Genomic DNA, 15,893 nt, shown 5'->3' on the forward strand with positions numbered 1-15,893 from the left:
TATTGGACCCATATCACTCCATTAGTAGAAAGCAAGGAGAAGGTTTTTAAATTTTCTGTTATATCAGCAGTTACATCAGATGTTGTAAAGGAGAAGATGGACTTGAGCAGCTTGTAAAATCACTGCATGGGGTTTTCATTTATTCAGATTTGTAGAGTGATTTGAGGATCTAACCTTGTCCTGAAAAGGCTCCTAAGGGAGAAGCATGTCAGTTGCATTTGAAAAGTGTCTCAAAAGAGCCTTTCCCTGCAGGATCCAGAACTTGTATGGCATCATCAGCTAGTGTCAGTGCCGCTGGGGAAATCTGGTTTCTCAGATAAAACAAGGATCCTGCGAAATGACATTTGCAAAGTGAGGGTCTAGCCAGTTTGGAGCAAGAATTTGCACATTCGCACTGCAGTCCTCACTGCTGGCACAGACCACAGAACTGTGAACATTTTTAGCACGAATTGCTGGCACTTGGCTCTGACCCCCGTGGCTAGAGCCTGTGAAGAAATAGATAAGGGGTTGTACATTTTGCTCCTAATAACCATGTTCTTTTGACGTTGTGGATTTTTGCACAAAATTACCCAGAAAGCGTACACATGCTCCTTACTTCAGTAAACCCTCCTGGGAGTGAAAAAATGTATAGTGATCTTTGGAGAGATTGGAGTTTCCATTTCTGAAGTTTTTGGAGCAGACACTAAGTTTATTCCCACCCAGGAAAAATAGCTACAACACTTAGGGGTAAAAAAGGAAAATTTGTTTTCAATATGAGTTACGACAAACCAAGGGATTAGAAATTTAGGAAGAAGGAAACTTATCTGAGTGAGGATAGTGGCCAAAAATCTCAGAGCAACATTGGGCAGAAGCTCCTTTTCAGGCTTATAGGGGATTCCTGTCCCACACTTTGGGCTCTGTGGTGCCCCAAAGGCTCCCCACAAGTCTCCTTTTAGGAAAAGTCACATATCCACAAAGGCAAGTAAACTGTTGTCTGGAAGGAGGGATACGTTAATCCAACGTTAATGATTTTCGAATTATCAGAGTCCCTAAGAAAGAGACTAAGAATGAGTAAGTTTGGGATGTGGGTATTGAGTGGAGAAGGATAAGGAGACCCAGAAATTGGTCCAGAGTATGAGATGTGTCAGTGCCAGGCAGGAAGGTGGCCCTAGGTAGCCCAGGAAGCCTGGTGCCTACATTCTGGGAACAGGTGGTGGACAGAAGCAGATCATCCCTGGCTGCATCTCCATTAAGGCCTCATTGACTATGGCACAGGTACACAGACATTTTTTTTTTAAACCAGTTTTTCATCAGCTGTTTTTATGCAGCACTTGTCTTCATCAGTCACGAAGCCTCAAACCTCGCTGTACCACGCAGTGGCGCGACTCTTTCCATCAGGTCTACACAGCTCTGGTTTCAGTGTCTCTGCCAGTCATAGCCATTTCTGGATTGTTTGCTTCCAAGTTGCTCTGAGCACAGGACCAGCCTGAGTGCTTGAAATCCACAGAGGCAGAGACTCATTGCAACCATCAGCCCTCACCTGCTGCCATGGATTCTTCCACCAGAGCTGCCCATAGTACCTAAATGAGCAGGTAACATCCCCCCTCTGGCTGCACTCTGCTGCCTCTTGCCCTCTAACAAGGGCGGGAGGTCAGAGGAAAAGGGTCAGTGAGTCTGAATTATCCTCAACTGGGATAATAAGCCCTGTAATAATCAGGAAACATTGGGGTTCCCCTAGATATTTGTTCAGCATTCTCCCTTCATGCTCTGCTTTGCACACACATCACTCATCAGGCCCTGAGTCATGGATAATTCACCAGCTATTTTACCGGCCACATTACTTTGCAGTGGGTGGAAGCTTCCAGTTGGCCTGTAGCCCTCCAAAGCTAAAACAAAAAGCCTATTTTCTACCATGTTGAGCTTTTAGGCTCTAGCAATGAATATACCTGAACCCCAAAAGGCATTCTTGAAATCGGAGAGCTACAGCTAGTAGCCCTGACCCATAGGCCTATCTGTTTCTTGCCTAAATTTAAAAAGTCCCAAGTCTATTTTTCCCCCTTTTTCTGGGAAGCTGACCTAAATAAGCAAGGGTGTGCTACAAATGTCTTTCAAGACTCGACTTGTAGGTTCTAATTATAATTAAGGCAATAATAATACTATTTTGTATTTTCGCTGTGCCTTTCTTTCAAAGTGCTCCGAGCACTCCCAGCTGCGTGAGGGCAGGTATGACAGGTCCATTTGTGTCTACTTGCAGATTCTAATTACATCTTCTTTGGACTTTGCTTCTAAACTCAAATTCCTTCCAAGAATTAGGGCACAAGGGTGCATGACCCAGGCTAACTTTCCTGGGTGTTTGCCTGCCCTCCACCCATTATAGCTGATGGAGGAGCTTTTCACCTTGCCGGCCTCTGGTGGCTGGACCTGACCCTCGGGTGTTTTCAGAAGCTGCACAGGCTCCCCCCAGTCCCTTCCCGCCGGGAAGCCTCTGCGCGGGCGCCCCCACTCCCCAGACTCCCCGGTGCCAGGGAGTGAGCTCGGCTTCCTGCCTCTAAGCCTGGGAAGGGCCCCTCCTCTGAACCGGCTGGAAGCCTGCCCTTGGTGGACTCTACACCCTCCCCTCATCCCAGCTCCAGGTCAGGAATGGGTTTGGGCTTGCTTATGTCCCTGACTTTGTGCCAGTGTGACTGGGAACAGGCGTCACCCAGAAGTTTTGTTTTGTCTTCCAGGATCCCTAAAACCTTGCACGGTGGGCTCTTCCTCTGGCTCTGGAGGGAAACCCAGGCAGACCCTCTGACTTTTCTGGTCCCTCTTAGCTGAAAAAGAGGCCTGAAGTCACTGAAGTCACAAAATAGAGTCTCAATCCAGAAATAAAAATGCCCAGTCCTATGTAATAATAAAAAGTACGAACTGAACTTAAAGTTGAGGCCTCTCCTGGCTTCCAGCTCAGGCCACCCGTGCGAGGGAGGGCAGCTGTGTTTGACTCTCTCCCTTCAACTGCTGACTGCAGTTTCTGACCCCCAGCTGCACCCCCAAACACACACACACAGTTGGAGGAGAAGGGAGATCTGGAAAAGGGAGCAGGAAAGTTCTAGGGAGGGCCTTCTCAGGGCTTGGCCAGTATTATAGTTCAGTCTTCTTCAGAGACACCCCACCACCTCCCTGGCCCGCACCTCAGCGTCCCTGGGTTCTCTCACCTGTGGGTCTCAGGACAACGTGGGTCAGTACATCTAGATCCCAGCAGTTGCTTATACTCCCTTGGTTCCTGGAAATTCAGTGATGTCTCTGCTTCTCTCAGCTGAGGTCCCTTTACCCCACTCCGAGGTGACTTGGGGGACAGCATCCAAGTCCCCAGGCTGGTTCTCTCATCATATGTGGTCTGCTGTCTGTATTCTTTGCCCTACACCCACTCTCCCAGTCCTCTCTCCTTGCTCTGCTTCAAGGCCACCAGCCAGTCCACATGGGTTTTCCGGCCTCCTCCAATCCACTATGTCCCCCAAACTGAAGGTGACATACATGAAGTTCTTCGTAAGCCTCTCTATTGTGAGGGGAAGGAGGTACATCTCCACCACTTGTGTGCAAGGATGGTGGGGCCCACAGCATACCGTCAGCCTTCTCCAAAATTCTCACTGAAAATCTTGTCTCTAAACTCCCATTCTCATCTCTTCTTTTAAGTTGAATGTTGAGAGGGCATTAAGAATAATCTAACTGGGCTTTTTTCCTACCTCTTTGTAACTAATTTTTGAATTTTGAATGTTGTACCTCATTTTGAATTTTGGTTTTTCTGGATGTAACCCCAATTTGGTAAGAGAGGAATGCACCAGCAGAAATCCTGCCTGGACTCCCTCTGGGATTTTCACATCACATGCTCAATAGAGCCTTGATTGTTTGAACACAGATTTTCCCCATTTCTAAGTTGGAGTTTTTATGAACCCATGATGTTGAATCGCTGAAGGAATATGGAATTAGGGTTTCTCTGTTTTCCTGTGAAAATCAGTATAGCCAGTCCTTGTTGGCCTCCACTAAAATGTACTTAGGCTTCCCAGTAAGGGCAAGAGAGCCATAGTATTTGAGTCCATATTACATATGCTTCTTGTGAATGCCTGGTACCCAGAAGGAGTCTGTCCCATCCAATCTCAATTCACTTCCCTAATTAAGACAGCTATGGTATGTCTTGGAATATCTACCCCTTCTATTAGTATCATCCAGGTGTCTGAAAGAACAACTTGGAAAAGCATCTAGACATTTTGAAAAATGATGGTCAAAGACAGTGCCCAGTATATTACCTAATGTCCCTTCCTTATAAGGGTAACTATTTGATAAAACTCTACTAAAATTCAGTACCAGAAGATATTTCTGTCCATACTCAATCTTGTATGCTTCCTTTTGTTTGCCATTGAGAACTCTGTAACTTGATGTATTTCTCATTTTGCTTTGCTTTGCCAGGCAGCTCAGTACTAAATTGAATGTTCCATTGCAGCAACTAATTCAGCCCGGCAAGCAAGTATGTTTATCTCATTTCACTTTTATTTGGTTTCCATTATTTCTTTCTCTCTTTAAATATTCTGTTGTGTTTTTCAATATATCTTTACTCTATAAACCACCTCCAATCCTTTTTTTTTTTTTTGAGGTCATCAGGATGTAAATCCTAAATAAATATGAGCAAAACTTACATTTGTTTATTCCTTCAAAAATATTTCACCCTCTGTGTACCCAGCATTTTGCAAGTCTCTCCGCAGAAGTGGAGAGGAGGTGGTACCCCTAGCTGCCCTCCGTCCGTCCTCGTGGTACTTTAGCCAAACTGTAGAGAAAGAAACAATGGTAAACAAACAGATCTTTCTCCCCTCATAGAGCTCCCAGGGCATCAGGTTCACATGCAGAGGGAGGGGCACTGAAAACTCAGGACAAAGGCAAGAACCTGAGAAGGAAAGTTAGGAGACAGCGGAGTTATGGAAGCCAAGGGAAGTGAGTTGCCAAAGAAAGGAGAATCCCTGATACAAAAAGACCAAGGGAGACAGGAGATGTGTCCACTGAGCAACAAGAAGGTCACCAGTTACTCTGCCCAGAGCGGTTTCATTGGACTGCTTGGATGGGAGATAAAGAAGTAGAGACAGCAAGGGTAGATAGTTCCTTCAAGAAGTCTGGCTGTGGCAGGGAGAGATAGGGTGGATGCTGGAGGAGGGTGTGATGGCTGCACTGAGAGTGGACCCAGCCCCAACAGGGAAGACCATTTTGGTAACTTCAAATGGTTATTTGAATTTCTGTTGAGTTCCAAGTCTTCTTGTGCTTAGGGTCAATACAAATTTCCCAGAAAAGAGAGGGTTCCAGGATGCCTGGGCTATCGGGTCAAGGAGATAAGGAAGGGTGCAGGCACTTAAACTGCTGGCTGGTTGTCTGTCTTCTCTTCTCTTAACCGTCATGGTGGCTGTGGCTGCCATCTTCCCTGAGCACCCTGGATCCCAGGAGCATCTAAGGATTCTATTCTCTACTCTGATGTCTGGTGCACTTGGCTGCCAGCCCACAGCTGGCCTCCATCCCAGCCTTCCAAAATCTGTGCGATCCATTCCCCCACACAGCAGAGGAAAGGGGTTGCCAACAAGCCCCATGAGCACAGGAAATACATTCACATTGCACTTTTCCAGCCCTGGGTTCAAGTCCCACTGGATTTGTGCTGGTTGCTTCCTTTATTTACCCTGCATTAGCTTGATTCATCTTAAGGATGGCTCTGATGACTTCAGAAAGCAGTCTGCATTGTGGTTTTAATGTTGCAAACCTAAGAAAGGGAGCTGAATATCTTCACAGTAGACAGAGGGGCCATGTGAAGCATTTCCAAATTTACTTTCCCAAATGATGAAAGAAAAGTGGTAACTTTCTCCAAAATCACAGTGACTCAATATGTAATAACATGATATTTCGCCTACCCTTGCTTCTCTGTCATACACTTAACTTGTACATCACATCAACATTCAGTCAACTCTCTCCTACTTTATAATGAGATTTTTACATTGCTTTCTTTGTCTTGGCTGCCAGGAGGATCATATTTCGGTTTTATTTTCAGATACAGCAACCTTCTTGACTTTTTTGGCTGGCGTATTCATTTATCCACTTTCTTTGGCTCTTTTTTTTAACTTTGCCATATTTTACTTGGTTCCTGTATATGGCATTTTTGGAAGCTGCTTTATATCTTTTTTGAAAATGAAGTAGAGAAGAAATAAAAATCAATAAACGGTTATGCATCCCCTTTTTTGTGAGTTCATTCTACTTCCAGTTTACTCTCATTTGTGGTATAGGAGTGATTCTTAACCTGTTTTCAGAGATAAACTTGCTGTTTCACTGAACTTCAGGAAGGGGTGTGTGTGTGTGTGTGTGTGTGTGTGTGTGTGTGTGTAGCAAGACACATTATAGCATCATGGTTACGAATGTGAGCTTTGAAGACAGACTGCCTGGGTTCAAATCCCAACTTTTTACTTAGCGGCTAAGTGACTTCGAGTGAGTTCCTTAATTCTGTGCCCTTCAGTTTTAATTATGAGAGTAATACTATTTACCACATAATGTGATTGTGAGGATGAAATGCTAATACATTAATGGATGTAAAGTGCTTGGAAGAGGGGCTCCATTAATGTTAATGGTTATTGGTAAGGTGGGGTAGGCAGGGAGGTGATGCCAAAAATCTAGGTCCCTCTTCTTGGGACCCTTAGAGAAGAAAGAGAGGACTGGGTAGTCGTAAACGGCTTAGAAATCACCACTCTGTTCAGCAGGCCTCATTTTCCTGGTGGAGACACTAGCTCTATGTAGTCTCATTCTAATTTTCCTGCTTTATTGGTTGGACCAAAACCTCCACAAGGGGCTGTGTCTATTCCTCAGTTTAATCCATTACTTGAGCTTTTAATTCCAGTGGCTTAATTGTTTTATTCTTAGATTTTCAGTTTGGTTCTTTGTTATTATTTGTCAGTCACAGAGTCAGTTTTTATTGTTATGAAGCTATATATGCTCATTGTTAAAAGAGGCAAATAGTCCTAAAGGGAGGTCCTGTGTTCTCCTCCCCAGAGGAGATACTTTCAGCTCTTGCAGCCAGTTGTTTGAGATTTACTGCTCTAAGTGTTGTTTCTTGCAATCCCCCTATGGAAAATAAGAGTTTAATTCTCTTTCACCTTCATGCCCCACCAGTCACCCATGCTGCCCTGAATTCCATCCTTCTAGTAGTTATATTATCATTTAATTAAATTGCTTTGTGTTTCCCTGATGATTAGTGATATTGAGCATCTTCTAGTGTGCCTATTGGCTATCTGTATGTCTTCTTTGGAAAAAATGTCTATTCAGGTCCTCTGCCCATTTTTTAATTGAGTTGTTGGTTTTTTTGATGTTGAGTTGTATGAGTACTCTGTATATTTTGGATATTAACCCCTTGTTGGATATATTGTTTGCAAATATTTTCTTCCATTCAGTAGGCTATCTTTTCATTTTATTGATAATCTCCTTCACTGTGCAAAAGCTTTTTAACTTGATGTAGTCCCATTTGTTTCTTTTTGCTTTTGTTTCCCTTGGCTAAGGAGATAGATCCAAAAAAGTATTGCTAAGACCAATGTCAAACAGCATGCTGTCTATGTTTTCTTCCAGGTTTATGGTTTCAGGTTTTATATTTAAGTCTTTAATCCATTTTTTTAATTGAAGTATAGTCAGTTTACAATGTTGTGTCAATTTCTGATGTATAGCATAATGTTTCAGTCATACATATACATATATATATTTGTTTTCATATTCTTTTTCATTATAGGTTACTACATGATACTGAATATAGTTTCCTGTGCTACACAGTATAAACTTGTTTATCTATTTTATATATAGTAGTTAGTATCTGCAAATCACAAACTCCCGATTTATCCCTTCCCACCGTCTTACCCCTCCACCAGTAACCATAAGTTTGTTTTCTATGTCTGTAAGTCTGTTTCTGTTTTGTAAATAAGTTCATTTCTGTCTTTTTTTTTGGATTCCACATATAAGTGATATCATATGGTATTTTTCTTTCTCTTTCTGGCTGACTTCACTTAGAATGATGATCTCCAGGTCCATCCATGTTGCAGCAGATGGCATTATTTTATTCATTTTTATGGCTGAGTAGTATTCCATTTTGTGTGTGTGTGTGTGTGTGTGTGTGTGTGTGTGTGTGTGTGTGTGTGTGTACCACAACTTCTTTATCCAATCATCTGTTGATGGACATTTAGGTTGCTTCCATGTCTTGGCTATTATAAATAGTGATGCTAAGAACATTGGGGTACATGTATCTTTTCAAATTAGAATTCTATCTGGATATATGCCCAGGAGTGAGATTACTAGATCAAAGGGTAAGTCTATTTTTAGTTTTTTAAGGAATCTCCATACTGTTCTCCACAGTGGCTACACCAAACTATATTCCCACCAACAGTGTAGGAGGGTTCCTTTTTCTCCACACCCTCTCCAGCATCTTTAATCCATTTTGGATGTTTTTGTGCCAGCTCCTTTTTTGATCATCCCATTCCTTTCTTTATCTGGAATACTTTCTCTGTAATGAATCAGGTTGTTCTCATACAGTGAGTTTATTTCTAAGTTCTCTTCCATTCCATTGGAATGATCTCTTTATCTGCCCCACCCCCATCAATTCTCCCCTCCTCCAAGTCTTAATTGCTAGAGTTTTATAGCCAGTTCTTGCCATCTGGTAGGTCAAGTCCACTTCCTCCCCCTCCTGTACTTCTCCCTCTTCAGGATCATCTCTCTTTCTGGACATTTGTCCTTTCATATACATTTTATAAGCAGCTGGGATTTTTCTGTAGAATATCCACAAAATATCCCCATAAAAATTTTGATTAAAACTAAGATAAACTTGGGTAAATTGTTCTTAATGATAATGAATCCTCTTATCCTTGAACTTGATTTATCTTTCATCTTGGGGCCTTTTTAACCTATCTTTTATTGAACTCATATTTTTACATCGAGGTCAAGACAAGCTTTTAACATTAATATCACGGCTTGGGTTTCCATATTCTATAGATAATATGAGGGTAGATCTCACCATATGCACAGTACAACTCCCATTCACCTCTGACTTTTGAGTTCTCATTTTGCTTCCGCAACTTGGTGATTTTCCTTTCTTGACTCCATGCCTAGTTATACATTAAAAACATTTTGATTGTATTTTATCCAGAAGTTCTTAAGTATTTGGAGTGAGTCAAGGGCTTCCACTTGTGTGTGTCTCATCTTTAGCTGAAGTCCTCCCTGATTCTCCCAATTTCACAAATGAACCACAGCTTTGGAAAGTTTGTGATAGAGATGTTACGACTTTCTATCATTGGCCATGTCTGTCTGGGCTAATGTCCATCATTCTCCTTTTGGGCTTCCTTAGTTATATGAATTGTCAACAAGGGCACATCTATTTCTTCAACATTCTGATTACTGTTAAGAAGCATTTGTTGGGTAGGATACAGCTCAGTAGTAGAGCCCATGCTTAGCGTGCACAAGGTTCTGAGTTCAATCCCTAGTACCTCCATTAAAAAATAAATATATAAAACCTAATTGCCTCCTCCTTACCAAAAAGAAAGTAAAAAAAATGTTTAAAGATCTTTTAAAATAGAGAAGCATTTAATCATAGTAGAAATAAACCTTTTAACAGCTGACTGTTAAGTTTGCATATATTTTACTAGTCATTTCCTTCATGGATGGAAAAATTCAGAAACATCCGTGGTAAAGCCAATAGCAGAACTTTTCTAACTGCAGATCACAGGTCTTCATCTTCTCCTCTCTTTTCCCTCCTCATTGTAAACAAAAATGCCCATTAACCCCAGAGGCTATCAGATAAATAGCCATCGTGCCAACCTTGCTTGATTCCTTTTAGGACATCTGCGCACCATTAGAAATAATTTGCAGAGCTGTGATCCCAGCCGGCAACTACAATGTCAGTTTTCAGCAAGTTCTTGCTGAGTAAGAAAACGTAAGATTTAGCCATGTTGGTAAGAAAGTCAGATGTTTTACTTATAGGCCACAGCATTGTGTTGCTGGCTGCCTTCTGCAGAAAAATCCCAGGCAAACCCTTTCTTGAGAGGTTCAGACTCCACAGACCCGCTGTCTCTCCCCAGAACCCAGGACAGTCAAGTGAAATAACTCACAGATGAGTTGCGAACGTTCTCTTAACAGCGAAGGGTAAGCAGAGGACATTTCGCAGAGGATGTAAAGCACTGTGCTATCTTGAAGGGAGCAGGAAACAGAATTAGAAAACAGACCTCTGTTTCTCAGTGGATCTGAGCTAATTTTTGCTCTGTGCATTTAGATCCGTTTGGTACCAGAATGAATGGGATTCTAAGGCTGTTCATGACTCTCAAAAGTATAGCAAAAGAGCCCTAAATTCCTGAGACAAGATGACAAATCCTGTTCAAATATAATAATGATACTGGAGTAAAAAGGGAAATGAAAAGGGGAATCTCCCGTGGAGGGAGAATACTTGGTGTTTGGAGGAGCAGAGGCTGAAGCAGCCCTGTCTGGCCCCCTCCTCCCTTCCAGGAAAAGAAGACAGTCCCCAATCCCGAGGAGAGAATGACAGTGGTTTGGGCTCAGGAGTCTGAAGGGCGTTCATACAGTAGAGTCCCTGCTTCTCTGCAGCCACCAGAGAGATGTCTCCGTCTTACAGGAGAATAGCTAGGTGGTAAACTGGAGGGCTGGGGAGGACGGGGCGGGGGCGACCTGGGAGCTGGGGCTTCAGGCCACTGCAAACACTGCGACCCGAGGCAAGGAGTCGAAGCAGCAGAGCAGCCCCGTCTGAGCACCTGGACAAGTTGCACATCATTGAGTGACCAGTGTCACTAGGGGCCAAAGAGTCTGCCGGGAAGCTCTGCTCTGCGTGAGGTTCCTCGGACCCTCTCATGACTTGAGGAGAATACTCCAGCCCCAGTAATGAATAAGATGTAGAAAGTAGAAATTTAGGATAATATGTAATTTGATTTAGAGAGTAATTGGGTAATTTTTGTTCCCAAGTGTGGTATTTGAAAACACATACCTGCCATCAAAGCCACTTTTTTTCCTTTGCACTTAGATGCCAGGTATGGAGCTAGTGTTCACAGCCTTCATTCTTTTTTTTTTTTTTTTAAGACAGAAATGGTCACATCTAATTCTTTCAAAAAGCAAGATCCAACTATATGCTTCCTACAAGAAATATATTTTATATGTAAAGATACAAAAAGCAATTATATTTTTATAAACTAGCAATGAACAGTTGGAAGTTGAAGTTAAATGATACAGACACCATAGACATTTTAACTCCACCTTTTATTACCTTCTTGGCATACTGATAACAAATGATTGGAAATTATCATTATCAAGTGATGGAAAAGCACTTCAAAGCTTAAAGAATAAGTTAATTAGAGAAATTACCAGCTGTCTACAAGTGTGTCAGTTCCATATAACCCTCTTTTGAATGAAGCAAACTGCCCTCACAAATAGTATTGTTTGTTGTAACATCTCTTAAGTAAGGAGGCACACACAGTGTTGATTAGCACATCATTAATTCTTAAAAAAAGTCATTTCAATGTATGTATTACTATCACTTTAGACATGACTTTGAAGGGGAGCAATGTTGACATCCCACATGCTAAAGGGCAAAAATATTTAAACTGTTGAAAACAAGGCAGTGTGTGGATGTTGTTACGTAAGTAACCTAAACTACGTAAAGTAAGTCACATTTCTACTTGTTCTTTGAGTTTGCAAACATTGCCAGCTTCTCAGTAAGATAAAAAATAAAAATGAAGAAAAACAATGAGTACCCTCATAGGAGAGGATGAACAAGAGTCAGCAGGATCCTGGGTTTTGGAATGAGCATTTAGAATGATGACCACACAGGAACTGCCCCCCATCAAAATCAAACACTCTGGTCATGCGACCCCTAGGATCCTCCCCACTTTACAGATGAGGGAAATGAGCTGCAGAGAGGTTAAGTAGCTGCTTACAGTCACACTGCTGATAATGAAGACAGGAGTTGAACTCAAATTCATCTGATTTCCAAGTGTATGAAATTTTATAGTTGAAGTCAGTCCTTCCCTTTCTCTGCCTCCCCATGGTGTTTTGATGACTTTCCTTGAGATTTGACCACTTTCTTTAAGATTGTTCTCCATCAGAAGAACTGCCTCTTGGACCCCTGCAATGACCTTCCAGATTGGAAGCAAGAGAAACAATCGTAGAAGCTGCACTGATATCCCCAGAGTTTTCATTCTGTCTTTCTGGAAGGAAGGCGGTGGTGGAGGCACACAGAACTACAATATCTTCAGCTTACTGTTCCCTAAATGCCATTTCAGAGCCACTTCCATCCCCCTCTCCTCCCCGCAGAACCAGCCAGACGTCCTCCCGCCCACCCACCATGTGCTGGCCATGTGCAGTTAAGCTGTCTGTCCCTAGCACCTCAGCGGGGTGGCAACAGCTCGGTCCTATCAGCAGTCAGCTGCAGAAACCCCGCTGCTCATCAGCCCCCCTGCATCTTGAGCTAGAAATAGCCCTGGAGTTTCCATGTACCATAAAGAGCAGAACAGGGGTGGATGTGGGTAATTTTTTTTAAAGCTATTTGGCACTAAATGGTTTTTCTTTTACGCTGTGTACCTGAATTCTTTCCAGTGTCGATAGACCCCATCCACGTTTGGGGAGAGGAAGCCTTATGCTGTTAGCTAGGACTGAGACCTGGGCCGGCAGGCAGCAGCCCCATTGTTGGCCATCCCAACCCCCTTCATCTCCAGGGAAACAGGGTGGCTCTTTTCCTCTTGCTGACAGTTTGGGTTTTAGATGTCCTCTTACAAATCTCCCTGCTCTTACTAGGAGACAGCCCTTATCACTCTGAGAACTGGATGTACTGGAGTGGGTATAAGGGGGTGGAGAGGTGGGAGGCAGTCAATGGTTCACAGAGTGAGGCCATCAGAGTAGGCAACACTCCTCCTCTCTGCTTTCTGATTGAATGCTAAATGTGGGTTCCTTCCACCCTCTCTCATTACTTTATCAGTCTTCCTAAGAACGTGAGGATTCCTCACTGGACTACCTCCATCCTTGGGACCCCTTTGACATAGCCTCTTGTCAAGGTTCATTGTCAGGAAGAAGAGCTTGCCAAATTCCAGTCTCTACTTACCCCCTTGGCTGGGTGCCTTGTGCAGGACACAACTTGCACAGCTGTACAAGGAATGCCTTGTCCTCTCTGCCCACCTCCTCCTGCCAGTGTACAGATAGGCATTTCTCACATCCACTTCTGCTTTCCACAGTCCATTTCCTCAAGGTCAAAGAATCAGCTGCATTCTATACATCCTGTCTCCTGAGCAGTTTTAATCTGAGAGCTACCAGAAAAGGAAGGGTCCTAGACACCGAGGATCCACACTACAAGGGAGAATTCTTGTTACCAGGTTGTTGGCTCAGGCAACTGTCACAGAGCATGCAATTTTCAAACACTGTGGGACATTAGTCACCTAGCTTTCAAAATGTATTCTTGCCTGAGTCGCCTATAAAATCTCCTTTTGCAGGGAAGGATGTAATAAGGGTTAAGGAAAAACAGAAGAAAGACAATTGAATAGACTGAAAGATCTTTATTCATTATTTGTTCACCAAATATGTATCAAGTGCCCATAGTGTGCCAGGAACTCTGCCAGGTGCTAAGATATAAGAAGGAACAAAAAAGACATGATGCTTGCCCTTATAAAACTGATAAAATGGGGAAGAGAGAGATTGAAAAAAGAATCCCACGAATGCATATAGTTGCAAGCTGTAAATTTTCATGAATGAACAGTACTCACTGCCCTTGAGGACAGAGATTATGTCTTATTTGTCTTGATATTTCCAATGCTTGTTCCTCAGTAGGTGCTAAAGAAATATTTGTAGAATCAATGGATGGGTGGATGACCATAGGAAAGAAAGAATGATTGCATAATATAAGAATCATGTAAAAGTGCATCATTAATAAGAAGTTGTGAGGATTGAGAGCCAATATTCCGGGGCAATTTTCTCACCTTGGTTATTAAACTTTCATTGTGATCTGAGATTATTAAATCTCTCTGCAGGTCAGCTGTAAGTTGGAGTGGTACACAGAGTGCTAGGCATGCAGTATCTCCTCACCAGGCCTTGTTTGTTACTCTGAAATTCTCTGACTAAACGTCCATTTCTGGCAACCAAGTAATTTAAATAGTTTTTCAGTAAGGAGGGGCAAACTCTGCTGCAGGTGCTGTGGGATTTCTTTCACCTTTAGTCTTCATAGCCTTCTTTAGGCTTTCCTTTGGGCTTATGTCATTTCAGTTATCTCTGAAGCTCTGATTTCCTACTTGTTTGGTTGAAGACTCTTTGATTATAAGATACTGAAGCACACTTAAAGGAACTTAAAAATTTGGAATTATAAGGAAAGAGAGGAAATCTCCTAGCAGCCAGTTTAGAAAGGGGATGTCACGATTCTGTCTCTCCCTCCCTCTCTCTCTTTCTTCCCCCACTCTCCACCCTCTGAAACCATGATGCCTCTCATCTCTTCTTTGCTCTGCTTGTCTTCTCCATTATCTGTACAGGCTGCCTTTCTCTGCAAGGTTCTTGTTAGGATTACATTGAATCTATAGATCAAATTGGGAAGGACTGACATAGTGACAATATTGAGTCTTCCTATCCATGAACATAGATTATCTCTCCATTTATTTAGTTCTTCTTCAATTTCATTCATCAGAGTTTTCTGTATAGATTTTGTGCACATTTTGTTAGGTTTACACCTAAGTATTTCTTTTTGGGAGGAGTGCTAATGTAAATGGTATCATTTTTGATTCCAGATTCTACCTATTCACTGTTGGGTATATAGGAAAACAATTTTGTATATTAACTTTGTATCCTGCAAACTTGCTATAATGACTCATTAGTTCCAGGAGTTTTTTAGTTCATTCTTTTGAATTTTCTCCATTGATGGTCATGTCATCTGTGAACAAAGTCAGTTTTATATCTTCCTTCCCAATCTGTACACCCTTTATTTCCTTTTCTTGCATTATTGCATTTGTAAGGACTTTCAGTATGATATTGAAAGTAGTGGTAAGGGGACATTCTTGCCTTGTACTTGATCTTAGTGGAAAGCATCTATTTCTCACCGTTAAACATGATGTGAACTGTAGGGTTTTTGTAGATAGTCTTTATCAAGTTGAGGCAGTTCAGCTTTTTAAAAAAAAATTCATTTTTTTTCTGCCTTTAATTAAAATTATTTCAGTTAGCATCTTCCCTCCCTTGGCTTAGGCTATTCTCACTGGGTCCAGTGCAAAGGCTGGTTCCTGTCTATTCTTGCCACTCAAGGACCTGCCTACATTCGTGGGGAGTAAACCCCATGGGTAAGAAGCTCTGGAGGCTGGGAGGCTAAGCAGGCAGCCAGTACTGGGGAATGGTGGGGAAGCTGATGCTGAGAGGGGAGTGGGCAGAGCCAAAATTCAAATCAGGTATGGGAGACTGTGGAGCAAAGTCAGAACCCAGAGATGAGGGCCCTATGTTTAGTAAAACATGGAGGAGCCCCAAGGCAGCTCGAGGGAGGCAAAGAACGAATGCAGAAGATCAAACTGACAGTGATCAAAGTGAGGAAGAGGAGGCTAAGCAGGTAGGTGGGAGGGCTCACCAACCAGAGGCTGTTGCCCAGGGCAGATTTCTGCATGCCTGGGGAGGCAGACCGCACTTAATGGGCAAGAGTGAAAGAGCAGGTGGAAGGTGATTAGAGACTGACTAGAGCAGTTCTCATTCCTGGCTGCACATTTGAATCACTATTTTTTAATATAAAAGCTCCACGCCCCATGTCCAGAAATTCTGACTTTTGTTTTTGTCCTAAAGGGAAGGAGAAACTGTTCACAATTTTAAGAGGTGGGGTGTCTGTGTGTGTGTGTGTGTGTGTGTGTGTGTGTGTGGTGATGTTTATTTGGATAACAGAT

General features: G+C 42.6%; 1 long non-coding RNA gene across 1 annotated transcript in view; it reads left to right on the top strand.

Moving 5' to 3' along the window:
* LOC135323058 (uncharacterized) overlaps positions 1 to 15,893 on the top strand; it is a 134,338-nt gene that overhangs the window by 91,936 nt on the left and 26,509 nt on the right. The gene's annotated exons all lie outside the window — the stretch shown is intronic.

The sequence above is a fragment of the Camelus dromedarius genome, chromosome 15, assembly GCF_036321535.1.
Source record: "Camelus dromedarius isolate mCamDro1 chromosome 15, mCamDro1.pat, whole genome shotgun sequence".
NCBI lineage: Eukaryota > Metazoa > Chordata > Mammalia > Artiodactyla > Camelidae > Camelus > Camelus dromedarius.